This window comes from Notolepis coatsorum (assembly GCF_963971535.1).
Source record: "Notolepis coatsorum genome assembly, chromosome: 16".
Classification (NCBI taxonomy): Eukaryota; Metazoa; Chordata; class Actinopteri; order Aulopiformes; family Paralepididae; genus Notolepis; species Notolepis coatsorum.
The window spans coordinates 100,780,054-100,797,168 of NC_140180.1; positions in this window are offsets into that span (position 1 = coordinate 100,780,054).

Genomic DNA, 17,115 nt, shown 5'->3' on the forward strand with positions numbered 1-17,115 from the left:
TCTGTAAATAACTCATGTACATATACCGATATGCCCTACTTTGTTTACTTGTTTTATTGCACAATGTCGTTCTATTGGATTCGTATTATATATTACTATTGTATTACGCACATCGTTGCGGGCAAGACCCCCCCGCATTTCATTGTATACTTGTATGCCGTGACAAATAAAACTCTTGACTTGACTTGACTTGACTTGACTACTCTGTATAGCTGCCTTCATTTAAGACCGATCGCCCCGCTTTTTGTTTGACTCCACTATGCCATCTGGAGGGATTCGATCGTCCTTGCAATTCCAATGTAGGCAGCTGTACCAGGGAGACACAGGCAGCTGCAAGCGAGTGTTTAGAACGGGGATCAAAGGAAAAATATCAAAGGATCCAAACACGAGTATACTAGTTTTTGGCACCCAATGAGTTAATGTTGCGTTTCTTTTTCAAATGTAGCCAAGAGACCCTAACCCTGTCAAAACAGTAGTCAAAGTGTATATTTTCAGCACTACGTTTGTTTACCAATGATTTTAAGTGTTATTAGCTAAATATGAGTTTATAAAAATCTCGCCGCATTGCATCGGAAACCGGATGATTTAGACGCGAAGAAATTACGTAGGGCTTAAGAGTTTGTTAAACATTTTACAGAAATGTGATTACAAAAAGTAGAATAAATGGCTCGATTTATGATAAAGAAAAGCAGGGTCCCCTATAGGGGGACCTTAAGGCTTAACAGGTTAAGTTTATATTGTGTACCAACTCTAGTGGCAAAGTAAAAGTAGTGGAAGTAAGATGATTGCTATCAGCTCTATCTTTAATCTTTCAAAATGTTCAGTTGCTATCGCTATTAGCTCTTATCTTTAATTTTTCAAAATGTACAGTTGCTATTGCATGCACTCATCTGTGTTCCACTACACACATGAGTGCATGCTTACCAACTGTCCGTCTGCAACACTACTATCACCAACATCTAAGAAGGGAGATCCCCCCTTGAATGGCCCTTCTAAGGTTTCTCTCCTCCACACTGCCTGTCGAGCTTTTTTCCCTATTGTTAGGTTTTAGTGAGTTTTTCCTTACCTTCGCGTGGGGTATGTCTGGGAGTGCTTGCATTCTTTCATTTATTTGCATCCATCTAAAAATGTTTGCACCTTATGGTGTTCTTGTTCTGTTCTTGACTTATTGTTATGTTTTCTTCTTGACTTGTTTAAAGAAGATCTGTACGGCCCATGGGGACATTAACGTGTGTTGTCGGGCCCTATAAATAAATTTGATTTGATTTTGATTTATGATTACATTACTGACTTGGAATAATAAAAAAAGAATAAAGAAAATCTAATATATTAGTAATAGGCTCATAATCAGTAATAAGTGGGTTGTACTTTGAAAACATTTTAATCTTAACCTAACCCAGTCCTATTGAGGTGTTCTTCTTATTTATCATCAAAGCATTGTGAACCCTTTTCATCTTATTCTCATTTCTCATACAGCCTTTACGATTCTAAATCTTTTCATCATTGAAACATCTGTCACTGGATCTTCTGTGTGTAATCTCTCCCAACCTCATTACAAAGCATTATGTCTGAAAACTTTTCAGCACGTTTGTTCATTATTCCAAAGCACCAGTGGAAAAAAGGGACATTTCCCCTATTTTGTGTTTCTTGTACTTTGATGCACTGATTGATTGTACAATACAATTAATTGTTACTTCTTTTTACTCATTGTGTCTGTCCACTATGTCTGGGAACCTACTAACCTGTTATTTTACGTCAATGTCGATATAGGTCGATCTGTGACCTATGTACAGTGTATTTAATTGTTTAGTTGTTGTACTTTATCTGAATACTTTCTGTCTTTCTGTTTCATCTGATTGTGGTACTGGTTGAATTTCTGAAGCACTGTACAGACCAGGGGGGGTAGAGGCATATTTCTCTTGAAATACGACTCTGGGCGCTTCGTTTAAAACGTGTGTTGTCATCTACTGTAGCCTATACAGTACTGCACACTGTGAGCCAGAGGAGGAGAGAGAGACTCAACAGCTTAGCTTGTTAGTTTAGCAGAATAACCATATTCATCCCAACAATTAAGAACATTTAGCACCATGTTCTGATTATGAACTTTACAAACAAATAAAGAAGGTACCTTTACCTGGAGTTCTGCCTGTTGCACCTCCACCAGTGCCCTAAAGCTGCACCTACCAACACTCAGGATATTATGCAAATAATCCTATGGTAGATTTACACAATGAAATATATCTTTCCACATATCCCTCTTAGATACAAATTCCCCTACACATACTGCATGTGTTTCATCAGAGAGGTCATTGCGCAAAGTCGCCAGCATTACAAGCCACTGGAGCAGTTCAGTGCCTTTGCACTTTGGCAGACATGGTCGACATAGATGTAAAACCAGCCTTGCGTCCATTTTGCTGCTCAAAATACACACTCCTGTCAGGGTCGGAGATCAAGGTCGCTCTCTCTCTACCTGCAGGCCATTTCCACATCATATAGTTTCATCGTATTGTCTTTATCTACCCGTAGGTAGATACCCTGTAGATTCACTGAGGACGGAGGCTGTTTCTTAGCAACACCCTGCTCATACTCACACAGTTCCACACATTCACACCTGGGAGCTGCCCGGTACAACCACAGTCTGACACTGTTGACCACTAGGAGCTGCCCGGTACAACCACAGTCTGACACTGTTGACCACTAGGCGCTGCCCGGTACAACCACAGTCTGACACTGTTGACCACTAGGAGCTGCCCAGTACAACTACAGTCTGACACTGTTGACCACTAGGAGCTGCCCAGTAAGACCACAGTCTGACACTGTTGACCACTAGGAGCTGCCCAGTACAACCAGGTTGACACTGTTGACCACTAGGAGCTGCCCAGTACAGCCACAGTCTGACACTGTTGACCACTAGGAGCTGCCCAGTACAACCACAGTCTGACACTGTGTTGACCACTAGGAGCTGCCCAGTACAACCGCAGTCTGACACTGTTGACCACTAGGAGCTGCCCAGTACAACCACAGTGTGACACTGTTGACCACTAGGAGCTGCCCAGTAAGACCACAGTCTGACACTGTTGACCACTAGGAGCTGCCCAGTACAGCCACAGTCTGACACTGTTTACCACTAGGAGCTTCCCGGTACAACCACAGTCTGACACTGTTGACCACTAGGAGCTGCCCAGTACAACCACAGTCTGACACTGTTGACCACTAGGAGCTGCCCAGTAAGACCACAGTCTGACACTGTTGACCACTAGGAGCTGCCCAGTACGACCACAGTGTGACACTGTTGACCACTAGGAGCTGCCCAGTACAACCACAGTCTGACACTGTTGACCACTAGGAGCTGCCCAGTACAACCACAGTCTGACACTGTTGACCACTAGGAGCTGCCCAGTACAACCACAGTCTGACCCTGTTGACGACTAGGAGATGCCCAGTACAGCCACAGTCTGACACTGTTGACCACTAGGAGCTGCCTATTACAACCACAGTCTGACACTGTTGACCACTAGGACCACCACTCCTTAGTTAGGGGTTAAGTGCCTTGCTCAAGGGCACTTCAGCAGTTGGTATTGAGTAGTGGGGAGAGTACTTCCCAGCCCAGACTCTTGCTGCCGGTCTAAGCGATCTATCAGACGTCCTTCCAGTCACAAGCCCACTTGTAGGTGTCAAACTCATGGCCCGCGGGCCAAATGCGGCCCGCAACGTCATTTGATGTGGCCCCCCAAGAGCTCGGGTAAAAAAAAAAAAAAAAAAAAATTTTTTTTTTACATTAATCTTGGGTTAAAAAATAGCTGCGTTAAAATAATTGTGGGTTAATGCGTTAATAAAGCTTTGACAGCCTTAGTTATTACACATTCTTACACATACATGTGTGTTGAACATCTGAGGTATTGATGAAGTAACAAAGGAAAAAAGCCAAAAGCACTTACTCCTCAGACATTCTTTGACAATTTTACAGCCCAAAATACAAAAAAGATCCAGGCGGAATAGGTAACAAAGGGTTGAAGAAATATTGTCTGAACTGTCAGATGCGAGCTGGCTGTGTGACATAACCGAGCATCTCGCTCAATTGAATAAGAAGCTGTAGGGACGCAAACAAGTCCCACCCAAAACTTGACCAATATAGTTGTGAACTGAGACAACCCTTATTTTGTTATTTTTGAGTACAGTTACAGTTGTGTGTTCATGCAGACACATAATAGCAATTTCATTACGAATTGAAAATGGGGGACCCTGATGTAAACAAGTCGAAAGTCTTTCTCTGGTCTGCATCCGATTAACAATTGTGTGTATTGAGCTGTACTGTACTAGAGAGGCACGCTGAGGAGGCCGTGCAAACTGCAATGGAATATGGGGCATCTCTCTATCTTTACCTAATATTTTGATTCTATCCTGACATTTTCAGTTGGAAGGGCAGTCAATATGCAAAAAAATTATAAAAAAAAATTACTTTTTTTAATTTTATTTTTAATGGCACTTTTTTATGATGCTCAAAAAGACAGGTGCTCAAGCACCCCTTGGGCTCTATGTGTGCACGTGCCTGGTCACGGTTGCTCAGGGGTTCAATTCCCGAGAGGGAATTAAGTCTATTATAAGTGAAACCTTTTTCATCTCTCAGAGTCACCGTCGACATACTGTACCTGTTCAGATCCTAATGTTGTAATTTGATTTGTGTCACACCAGAGCATTAGTAGATGGTCTTAGGGAATTTTATTGTATTCTAAATTACTCCCCCTCTCTCTATCCTCTCTCTCTCTCTCTCTCTCTCTCTCTCTCTCTCTCTCTCTCTCTCTCTCTCGCTCTTTCTCTCTCTCTCTCACACTCTCTCACTCTCTCACTCTCTCTCTCTCTCTCTCTCTCTCTCTCACACACACACTCTCTCTCTCGCTCTCTCTCTCTCTCTCTCTCTCTCTCTCTCTCTCTCTCTCTCTCTCTCTCTCTCTCGCTCTCTCTCACACTCTATCTGTATCTCTCTGCCTTTCTTTTTCTTTTTTTTTTTCTTTCTTTCTTTCTTTCTTTCTTTCTTTCTTTCTTTCTTTCTTTCTTTCTTTCTTTCTTTCTTTCTTTCTTTCTTTCTTTCTTTCTTTCTTTCTTTCTTTCTTTCTTTCTTTCTTTCTTTCTTTCTTTCTTATTTTTCCTTTCATTCCCTTTTCAGTCTCTTTTGCTTTCAAATGTTTCTCTCTCCTATCTTATCTCTCTTTCTCTCAAGTGTTCTCTATTTTCCTCTCTCTTTCTGGCTTTCTTCCTCGTTAGGGGAGAAGATGGGGAAAAACAGCCCAGTGCACAGTTGTTAAGTTTCTCTGTCTACTTCCACCTAGTGTCGCATAGTCCCCATGAGATTTTCAACCCTAGTTCCACCTAGTTTTATATAGTCCCCCCTGAGACATATTCAACCCTACTTCCACCTAGTGTTGCATAGTCCCCCATGAGACGTATTCAACCCTACTTCCACCTTACTTATGGAACTCTAAAACTGGAGTCCAATGTCAACATCTTCAACAGAGGACTAAAAGTATGGCTGAAATCAAAGCAGCAGTGCTCACAGTAGACGTGGACTGGTTTTGTTGTTTTGATCATGGACTCTTGTTCTGGTAACTATTTGTTCTGATTTTAATTCTGTATTATAGGCCTACTGTTCATTTTATTCAATCTTATAAAAGCCTCAATGGACTAGTGTTGAAAACTAGCACGTGTGCTATAAACAACACACTGTGACTGGTCCAATGTAGCTGTGGTGTCCGCATTTTAAATAAAAGTTTTCATTCATTCATTCACCTAGTGTCGCATAGAGAAAGTTTTCATGTGAAACAACAACACTTGTGTCATCATAAAATAAAATAGGCAACACATATTTGCAGACCCTAGGTAGGTCATTTATATAAATAAAAAACAACAGAGGTCCAACAATTTAATTATGCCTATTAATAATTGTGCAGTATGTTGCTCTCATCCATATGTATTTATAGTCTTGGATATACTAGTTTATCAAGGACTTTAGAAATACAGGGTGGACTTCCGGTTTAGCTGCAATATGTAGCGCACGCAATTGGTTACAGCTCCGCTCCCGTTATCGTTAATTTCGTTTAAAAACCTTATTTGGACAGTACCAAAAGAGATTAGACCACATCGTATGTATTGATAAGACCTTCTACTAACTATATCAAAAGACAACATGGTTAGGGATAAGGAAAGGACGGGAAAGAAACAAGAAACGGCAAATCTAACGGCGCAGATTGAAACTCGGTCAAAGACAATGACAGGCGACGCTGTGGCAGATCCGTTGGTGAGCCCCGGCGCGGGGAATATAGAGGAGAATACACAGGGACCAAAGACAACTGTCCCCGAGAGGAAGACAACAGATGACAACATAACAGGAACATCAGAAAAAAATACCGTGAAGGAAAAAGCAGGCGATTTTGAGAAGATAATAGCAAAATCATCCATCGGATCCCTCACTGCTCCAACAACATCAACTGACACAAGCAGTTCAATTACACAACCCGACTTCAACTCTCTGACTATCCTGATAAAAGAACAGATGGTCGCTTTCAAAGCACACGTTGAACACATCGATACTAAATTCGAAGAGGTTATGAGAGCGGTCGCTTTACAGTCCATGCGAATCACGACAGTGGAGAATACGGTGACAGAAATCACAAAAGCAGTCAAGGCGAACGAAGGTGGCATGACAGAGATGGGACAAGAGATGGAAAGAGTGAAAGAAGAATATCGGAGGGAAATACAAGGGCTTAAAAACGAAGCGGCGGAGAGGCTACTAGAAACCCAACGCTACCACAGGCGGAATAACATCCGCATTGTAGGGCTTGAAGAAGCAGTAAACTGCGAAGATTCCAACTTTCCAACAGTGTTATCAACGATTTTGAATAACATCGATCCAAACAAAGTGCCAGAAGTGGATCAAGTTTACAGAATCGGTTCTCGGGGGCAAAGAATCAACGGGCCAAGAGTCATCATTGTCACCCTGCGGAAGACTACAACAAGGGATGACATCATCAAATATGCTCGCAACCAACGTGGGAATCTGAATTATGATGGTAAACCAATATTTATCTACGAAGATTTGAGCAAAGATGCCATCAACCGACGTCTACCATACAAAGATGTGATGCAAAAGCTGTTCAAAGCCGGTTACAAGCCAAGGCTATCATACCCAGCGCTGTTATCATTCTTGGGCAGTGACGGTCGCAGGTCAGATATACACACACCTATGGAAGCTGAGGATTTTCTGAATCGAATTGGAGCAAATAACCCAAGGCAGGGCGAAAATGTCGGAAACATATAAGCCTCTTTCTCATTGTATACCAGTGTTAGAATGACTTTATTGTGTTCATCAAGGTAGCAGACGATATGCAAGCCGTCTATAACAATGTGTATTGTGTATAATACGATTCATAATACATTATAATTTCAGACTCTGGTCTCTGAGGAGACAAATACATATCATTGCAAAAAGATCTATCTGGAATATTCTGGGTTTATCGCTCAAATGCCCTGAGTCTCTTAGATCATTCTGGAACATAAAATAGTCTAGGCAATAGTATACTCTACAACCTTCTAGAATATAAGGCACCATGACAACGAAGCCTACAACTCTAACAATAAACATCCGGTGTGTATACACATAGCAGATAATAAATTAAATGAAGTTCTATCAATCTTTAATAATAGTTTAAAAATTAACCACACTTAAACGTATGAACACTACAAGGTTATTCTAACAATTTAAGTAATCACTCCATTGAGGGCACATTGAAGCTCTAAAAGGCGCTGCTTTTCTATCATATCTAATCTGTTAATTCGAGACTAGTGGCATCTCCACGTTGATAATTATTCTTTCTCTCATTCCTTATCTATATCTTTCCATTGATTTTTATTTTATTTAATTTTTTCTTCTCATTACTCTATATTTTTTAAAATATATTTTAACTTACATTGTTCTTTTCCAATGTTCTTCACATTAAGGTGTCAATATTGCTCTACAATCTTTTCCTTTTTTCCTTTTTTCCACACGTTAGTAGAGGGTTCAAATGAATATGTCGATAAAAGTTTATTCTCTTTTTTTTATTGTTTATTTTATTTTTTCTGTCATTTATCACAACACTTCATTACAGTAAGGGAAGGGGCAAGACCAAAAGCGACATTCTATTGCAATAGAATGGAAATGTTAGATCCTATGGCAATTAGCATAGGTAGATTAAGATTACAATGCTCAGTTTGGGCAATCCGGTGGACTAGGGGAGAAAGTCAATCGTGGAGGATGTGTTCTTGGAACACAGGCCTGTACGACTTTCTGGGTGAGGGGAAATTAGGGGATTTTTATTTGTATATATATATGTTTTTAAGCTCAGCTCTCAACGGGACCTCATTAATTGGATGTACATCTATTGTAGCTTCACACTCCAGAAACATTACCAAAAACTACACAAAAACATGCATAGATTATGGCTAGTTTGAATATAATGGTATGGAACACCGGCGGGATAAACAAACAACACAAACGCAAAAGCGTGCTCACACTGATGAAAAAAGAACATGTGGACGTGGCTCTATTAAGCGAAACGCACATTTTAGAGGAAGACATAAATACGTTAGCGGATAACATATACCATAATATTAGTCACTCTTCTTTTGTTACGAGAACTAGAGGGGTAGCCATAGTCGTCAGACGCAAATTAAATATCGAATTGAAAGGGGTATGGTCGGATGCTGAGGGGCGCATAACTATAGCTAGGATTATACACAATAACAGGAAAATTGCATTAGCAGCGGTATATGCCCCAAATTTGTACGAAGTGAGTTTCTTCACTTCACTAACCGGAGAAATGTTAAACCATCCCGAATACTCATATATAATAGGTGCGGATTTTAATGCCATTTGGAACCCAAGGATGGACAAAACTTACCTTACCTTTTCCAGCGAACAAAAAAATTCATCTAAAGCATTAAAAGATTGGTCGAAATCAACAGGGGTAACTGATTTATGGCGTTCACTTAACCCCATGACCCGCAAGTACTCCTGTCGTTCGTCGAGACACAACACACTATCCAGAATTGATTACGTCTTTGCATCCCCGAGAATATTTGATAAATACGAAGTGGAAATGACACCCAATGCGCTATCAGATCACTGCTACTTAATCCTGAAAGCAACATTTGGTACACTATCTTCCCGGGCCCCAAGATGGCGTTTTAATTCTATGCTGCTTAACAACAATGAATTCATTACACAAATTAAAGAAGCTCTCACAATATTCCTACGGGATAATGCTAACTCGGTGCATAATCCCAGAATATTATGGATGTCGGTAAAGACTATGACTACCTCCATATTGCGCAAAAATCAAAACACAAAACTATCTGAAATGGAAACGCTTTACTCAACGCTTTTTAATTCTTTAAAATACAACAACTCTACTAGACTAGAAAACCAAGTAAACATTCTAAAGACAGAGATCAAAGCAATATACAGACAAAAATCTGAATTGCAAATACGCAGCACAAGACAACAGCAGTACTTCCAAGGCTCTAAACCTAGTCACCTATTAGCCATGCGACTAAGAATTAATGCAAAATTTGCAGATATAACTGCCATTAGGAAACAACAAACTCTAGTAACAGAACCCAAAATAATAAACGATATATTCAAAGAATTCTACTCCGATTTATATAATTCAGAAACGACCTTTGATCAAGACAAATTAGACACATATCTTAATCAAATTACTCTCCCTAAAATTACGGAGGAAGACGCTAAACAGTTAGAAGTAATGATCACATTAGAAGAACTCAAGGAGGCCATATCCGGAATGAAAAACGGCAAGGCTCCGGGAATTGACGGTATCCCATCAGAAATGTACATTTCTTGCTGGGACATATTTGGACCCTTATTACTAAATATGATCATATACTCAGTCAAAGAGGGAAGCTTCCATAAACACCAAAATACCGCACTTATTTCAGTTCTTCACAAAAAAGACAAAGACCCCACTGAGTGCGGTAGTTACCGTCCTGTAAGCCTCCTCGGAACCGATGTCAAACTGTACTCTAAGATTTTAGCCATCAGATTGCAAAAGCATATGACGTCTTTAGTTCATCCGGACCAAACAGGCTTCATAAAAGGTCGCCTGATCAATGATAACATAAGGCGAATACTGCACGTACTAGATGCTGACAAAGAGGACACCACACCTAAGGCGATACTATCCCTGGATGCTATGAAAGCATTTGACAGGTTAGAATGGTCGTTTCTATGGGCAGTATTAGAAAGGATGGGGTTAGGAAAAGGATTCATTGATATGATTAAAGTACTATACAAGGACCCATCGGCCAGGATTACAACAGGCACATTCATCTCCGATATCTTTCCGGTATCACGCTCAGCCAGACAGGGTTGCCCTCTTAGTCCCGGACTATTCGATCTATCATTAGAACCTTTAGCACAATTTATAAGACAATCCCAACACATAGAACCAATAGTAATCAAGGGCACACATCTTAAAATTAGTTTATATGCGGACGACGTAATATTGTTCATGCAAAACCCCAACAACACATTGCCGCATATACTCAAGTTGATAGAAAACTTTGGTGATTTATCGGGATTTAAAATAAATTGGCCTAAGTCGGCGTTTCTTCCTCTTAACACCAGTGCAAAAAAAGACACAACCCTCCCAGGTGCGATACCCATGGTCAAACATTTCAGATGCTTGGGTGTGGAAATATTTCCCACCATAAGACAAACGGTGAAGCACAATTACACAAAAATACAGAACAAAATCAAAGACGACCTGGACAGGTGGGCAAAACTTAAAAACTCAGTACAGGCAAGGGTATCAATAGTTAAGATGGATGTATTACCAAGAATCAATTTCTTCAGCTCAATGCTTCCGTTACCTCCTCCAGAGGGCTACTGGAAAAGATTACAAACCTCCACATACAAATTTATTTGGAATAACAAACCACCTCGCATAAAAAGATCCACCGCACAGAGAAATAAAGCAGACGGTGGCATGGCAGTCCCAGATTTTTTACAATATTTTAAGGCCTTCACTTTAAGACCAGTGAAGATATGGTTTGACCCCCAGGCTTTGGTATCTTGGAGAGAATTAGAAGAAAACATGGTAGCCCCACAGAGACTGGAAGACATAGCACACACTAAAATTTCAATCAAGCATTGTGAGCGAGAATTTGGCCCAATAATTACCCATGCAATCAGAACATGGCGGGAAACACAAAAGAAATATCCTAACCCTCAAGAATGGCATAATCACACTCCCATATTCAATAACAATGCACTCCTAATGGGAAAACGACCTATAAGATTCCCTATATGGGAAGAGAAAGGCATACACTCATTAGGGGATATTTTTAATAACAAGGGCCTCTGTAGTTTATGTCGAAATATGCATAAAGTTTAACCTCACCGAGTCCACATGGCTTTTTTACATACAGTTACGACTTTGTATGAGATCTCACGGTGTTCCATTACTCGTACCAATTGAACACCACAGATACCACAAATTTTTCTATGAAAGAGATACATTGGGAGGTTTTGTATCAAGTTTTTATTATCAATTACTAACGTCCTCGTATGAAACCCTTCAAATAGACACTGTCTGGAGGAGGGATATACCAGACCTGGAATATGACTTTGATTGGCAAGGAGCCTGGGAAAATGTCCGACTTACATCAAGGAACCCGGATCATCAACAAATCAATCTGAACTATATTCACAGGACATACTTGACTCCTATAAGGCTGTGCAAAATGGGGCTTATACAAGACTCCAAATGCTCCCAATGTACAAATGGGAACGAAGGAACATTTATGCACATGTATTGGGACTGCCCACCAGTTAAGGCATTCTGGAAAGATGTGTCCCAACAATTATCAACACTCGTATTTTGGAATATACCTGTACACCCCGCGGTATTACTATTGAATGATGTTTTTGAGTTTGCAGTGAATCCACAACTAAAAAGATTGGTTTTATCGGGTATCACAGTAGCTAAAAAACTGATCGCATCACGTTGGTTTCAACCGGAAAAAATGTGCCGAAAAGTGTGGTTTCTTACATATCTTGATGTGATATATCAAGAAATATCTACAGCAAGAATTCTGGGGATCAATGAATCCAAAATGTCAATGTGGTTAGAAGTGGTGGAGAGAATAAAAGCTAGCTTATAATGGTGGTGTCTGGTTAGGAGTGAGGGATAATGGAGGTACTATCCAAGAGGGGGTCTGGGAGGGGGGGGTTTGAGCTGGAGCATATGTGTGTAGGGTTTTAGAAAATAGGTATTAGGGGTATATTATATACTAACATTTATATAATTGTAATTTCGTTGGATATACACTGTATACGGCTAAAATGTTATTATAGACTATTTTTGTTTTATCCTGTTTCTGTACTTGCATATATTATAACCACCTTTACTGAAAGTTTCATTATGCATTGTGTGTTGAGTACTGACTTTTAATAACTTTTTGTTCTGCAATAATAATAAAAAAAAAAAAAAAAAAAAAAAAAAATACAGGGTAAAACTGATATTGACAATAATCAGTAAATATACTTGAATCACTTTGTTAAGGTGCCAGACCAGAGACCCAGACGCAGAACACAGCAGAACACAGAGTGAAGAGAAAACCCAATGCTGGGTGTATTTATTGAGGTCTGAGAGTATGTGATCCGGTCCAGTGGTGGAGAGCGAAGTCCAGGGTGAGCAGGGGTCCAGGGTGAACAGGGGTCCAGGGTGAGCAGGGGTCCAGGGTGAGCAGGGGTCCAGGGTGAGCAAGGGTCCAGGGTGAGCAGGGGTCCAGGGTGAGCAGGGGTCCAGGGTGAACAGGGGTCCAGGCTGCAGCAGGGGTCCAGGGTGAGCAGGGGTCCAGGGTGAGCAGGGGTCCAGGGTGAGCAGGGGTCCAGGGTGAACAGGGGTCCAGGGTGAGCAGGGGTCCAGGGTGAGCAGGGGTCCAGGGTGAGCAGGGGTCCAGGGTGAACAGGGGTCCAGGCTGCAGCAGGGGTCCAGGGTGAGCAGGGGTCCAGGGTGAACAGGGGTCCAGGGTGAGCAGGGGTCCAGGGTGAGCAGGGGTCCAGGGTGAACAGGGGTCCAGGGTGAGCAGGGGTCCAGGGTGAGCAGGGGTCCAGGGTGAGCAGGGGTCCAGGGTGAACAGGGGTCCAGGGTGCAACAGGGGTCCAGGGTGAGCAGGGGTCCAGGGTGCAGCAGGGTAGAGCAAGCTGCAGCAGGGGTCCAGGGTGAACAGGAGTCCAGGGTGAACAGGGGTCCAGGGTGAGCAGGGGTCCAGGGTGAACAGGGTTCCAGGGTGAGCAGGGGTCCAGGGTGAGCAGGGGTCCAGGGTGAGCAGGGGTCCAGGCTGCAGCAAGGGTTCCAGGGTGAGCAGGGGTCCAGGGTGAGCAGGGGTCCAGGGTGAGCAGGTGTCCAGGCTGCAGCAGGGGTCCAGGGTGAGCAGGGGTCCAGGGTGAGCAGGGGTCCAGGGTGAGCAGGGGTCCAGGGTGAGCAGGGGTCCAGGCTGCAGCAGGGTTCCAGGGTGAGCAGGGTTCCAGGGTGAGCAGGGGTCCAGGGTGCAGCAGGGGTCCAGGCTGCAGCAGGGGTCCAGGGTGAGCAGGGTTCCAGGGTGAGCAGGGTTCCAGGGTGAGCAGGGGTCCAGGGTGCAGCAGGGGTCCAGGGTGAGCAGGGGTCCAGGGTGAGCAGGGGTCCAGCAGGGGTCCAGGCTGCAGCAGGGGTCCAGGGTGAGCAGGGGTCCAGGGTGAACAGGGGTCCAGGGTGAGCAGGGGTCCAGGGTGAGCAGGGGTCCAGGGTGAGCAGGGGTCCAGGGTGAGCAGGGGTCCAGGGTGAGCAGGGTAGAGCAGGCTGCAGCAGGGGTCCAGGATGTGAGGCTATATAGCAGACTGAGGCTGGGGTCCTGGTTCAGGGCTGGGGTCAGGCAGAACTGTGCCACATTAGAATATGATCAAAAAACACAAAATTCAGCATCATTATGATTGAGCACCTCCTCCCAAGAAACCTCCTCCATCAAGGCTTTAAATGAGTCCTCATTTCTTGGAATATACCTGTACACCCCCTCGGTATTATGATGTTTTTGAGTTTGCAGTGAATCCACAGCTAAAGAGATTGGTTTTATCGGGTATCACAGTAGCCAAAAAGCTGATCGCATCACGCTGGTTTCAACCGGAAAAAATGTGCCGTAAAGTTTGGTTTCTTACATATCTCGATGTAATTTACCATGAAATATCTACAGCAAGAATTCTGGGTCTCAATGAATCCAAAATGTCAATGTGGTTAGAAGTGGTGGAGAGAATAAAAGCTAGCTTATAATGGTAGTGTCTGGTTAGGTGCGAGGGATAGTGGAGGTACTTCTCAAGGTGGGGTCCGGGAGGGGGGGGTTCGAGCTGAGCATATGTGTGTAGGTTTTTTTTAGATAACAGGTATTAGGGGTATATCTTATATAAGACAACTAACTAAAATGTGATCTCATTGGATGTGCCCTGACAATTAATGCTTGTATATCTTATCGTGTGTTGTCATGTTTGTTTATATGTTTGTTTAAAAAATAATAAAAAAATAAAATACAAAATATGTTGTCAATCAAAGTTTCAGATGAACTTGTTATCCTAGTTAGTTTGTAGATGAGAGGTTAAAAGTAAGAAAGCATAAAGAATATTCAGAAACTCACTTGAATGAATGAATGACTTTTATTTATATAGCACCCTTCACAGCACGTGCTTTACACTACAGCTTAATATATAAACACTTGATAAATTACTTACTTTTGAGTGGGCTGTTAATGTTGAAGTCTTTCCCTTGTTAGTTATAAACTCCACGGTAGAAGACAGAGCATCACTGAAGATACCAACAGCAGCATCAGGTGGACGATAAATGCAACCGATTATAACAATTTTCCCACCAAAAGTACTGGAACTTGGTATTTCTATGAAGAGTGATTCAAACGCAATGTTATCAAAACTAATGCTGAGCTCCTTCCTCTCAATAAACAAAAAATTGCTGTCGAGAAAGATTTTTTCTACATTAACGCACTGGATTATATTGAGGTACTGAATAGAACCATACTACATCATTATTAAACCATGTTTTTGATGTAGCACGCACTGAAAATGAATGATTTCAAGTCGACAGATATTGGGTTAGATTGTCATAATATTTTGCTAGACTGCATATCGTATCATGGAAAGTTGAAAAATAATAAAGAAAACGCTATGGCCTGGAAAATTTATTAAACTCCTCTTTGTTGTAATAATTGCCAAGGGCCCTTCTTGACCTGTTAAGCTGTAGGAATATTTCGCCTACATGCCTAAGGAAATGGAAGATTGCTCCACTTCTGCAAGGTCAATTAGCATGTTCTTGGTATCTAGGAACATCTAGGGACCTGGGGGTATGTATTTCCAGTGTCAGAAATATTGTGTCTGTTACTAGGCTGAGTAAATTGTAATGAAGAAAAGGAGAATATAAATTATGATTTATGATTTTTGCATCTTTGATCATGTTAAATCTGCGGGGTACGAGAAAATGCTCACTGAGCTCATTCACCACCTTATTGAGATCATGTGTACAAAAAATCTAAGCAAACGAATAAAGGGAAGATGATTTAACAGAAGGATTTGTAGATACAGTAATTAATGATAATCGATTTTTGACCTTGACCTTGACCTTGACCTTATTATGGCCAAATCATACATCTATGGATAGGGAAATGCTCCTCTTTCCAATGGCAGGGTTGAATCTGGATTTAGTCATTTCCTTGCGGTTTTTACGATAATTAGCATTTTCCAATAAATTTGTATTTCCGATAATCGTATAAAACATCGGTAAAAATGAAAATATACACTTTGACTACAGTTTTTGATAGGGTTATGGTCTTTACTCTTGGCTACACAAACAAATATTTAAAAACATTAACCTCTTAACATCCAAGGGCCCACATGTGCACGATTCTTTGCTGACTTCTAGTGGCTCGGGTGTGCATTTCTTTTAATACAATATATAGATAGAATTAAATCCCTATTTGTTGCCTGTCGATTGCCCTTTCAGGTGACAAAATCCGTTGAGCGGTTCTCGAGTTACATGCCGATATGTGAGGCGTGCCCCAAAGTACGCAAAAGTACACATTACCACCCCCGACTCCCGGGGCTCTAGCTCCGTCAATCATTTGGCGATCTCGAAAATCTTTGGACAGGGTTGTAGCCAATGAGTGTGGCTTTCCAATGATACCCCATGATATGATAATTGGGGATCTAATTGATCGATTTATGATAAAGAAAAGAAGGGTCCCCCTATAGGGGGACCTTGTTGAGATTTTTTTTTACGAAGGAAATCAAGGAATACATACTTTTTTTAAGAGGATCATACTCTCAGTCAGATTTAAACCCTGGCACAGATAAAGGGCAGGGACACATATTATCATGGGGCGACAGTGGCTCGGGAGGTACAGCAGTCGTCTGGCAATCCGGAGGTTCCCGGTTCGATTCCCGGTCCTCCCGGGCAGCATGTCGATGTGTCCTTGAGCAAGACACTTAACCCCTAATTGCTCCCGATGAGCAGGTTGGCACCTTGCATGATTGCCTCCACCGTCGGTGTGTGAATGTGTGAGAATGGGTCAAATGTGAGCAACAAGTTGGAACGACTGATTATAGATATAAATGTATCATATATCAAATAAGACTCCCAAGATGTAGCACTGAACGGCACAGGAAGTCCTTCATTCCGACCGCCATCAGACTTTATAACACATCACTGTGCCTCACTGCCTCACTGAGCACAGAGTGACAGTACTATCAAATCTCCCTGGACTTTTACTTTACTCTTAATTCGACACTACAATTCCACACTTTTTCCACTTACTGTATATTTCTACTGTATATTTTATATTAGAATGTATATACATAACATAGAAAATGTAGCCTATATCCCAGACTGTATTTTATTCTTAGTCTTATTTGTATTCTTATTCGTGACTGTTGCTTTTGTCTACCTAAATGTTTACTGTTTACTGTGAGCGATCTGTAGTGCTGAATTTCCCTCAGGATGAATAAAGCATTTCTATTCTATTCTATTC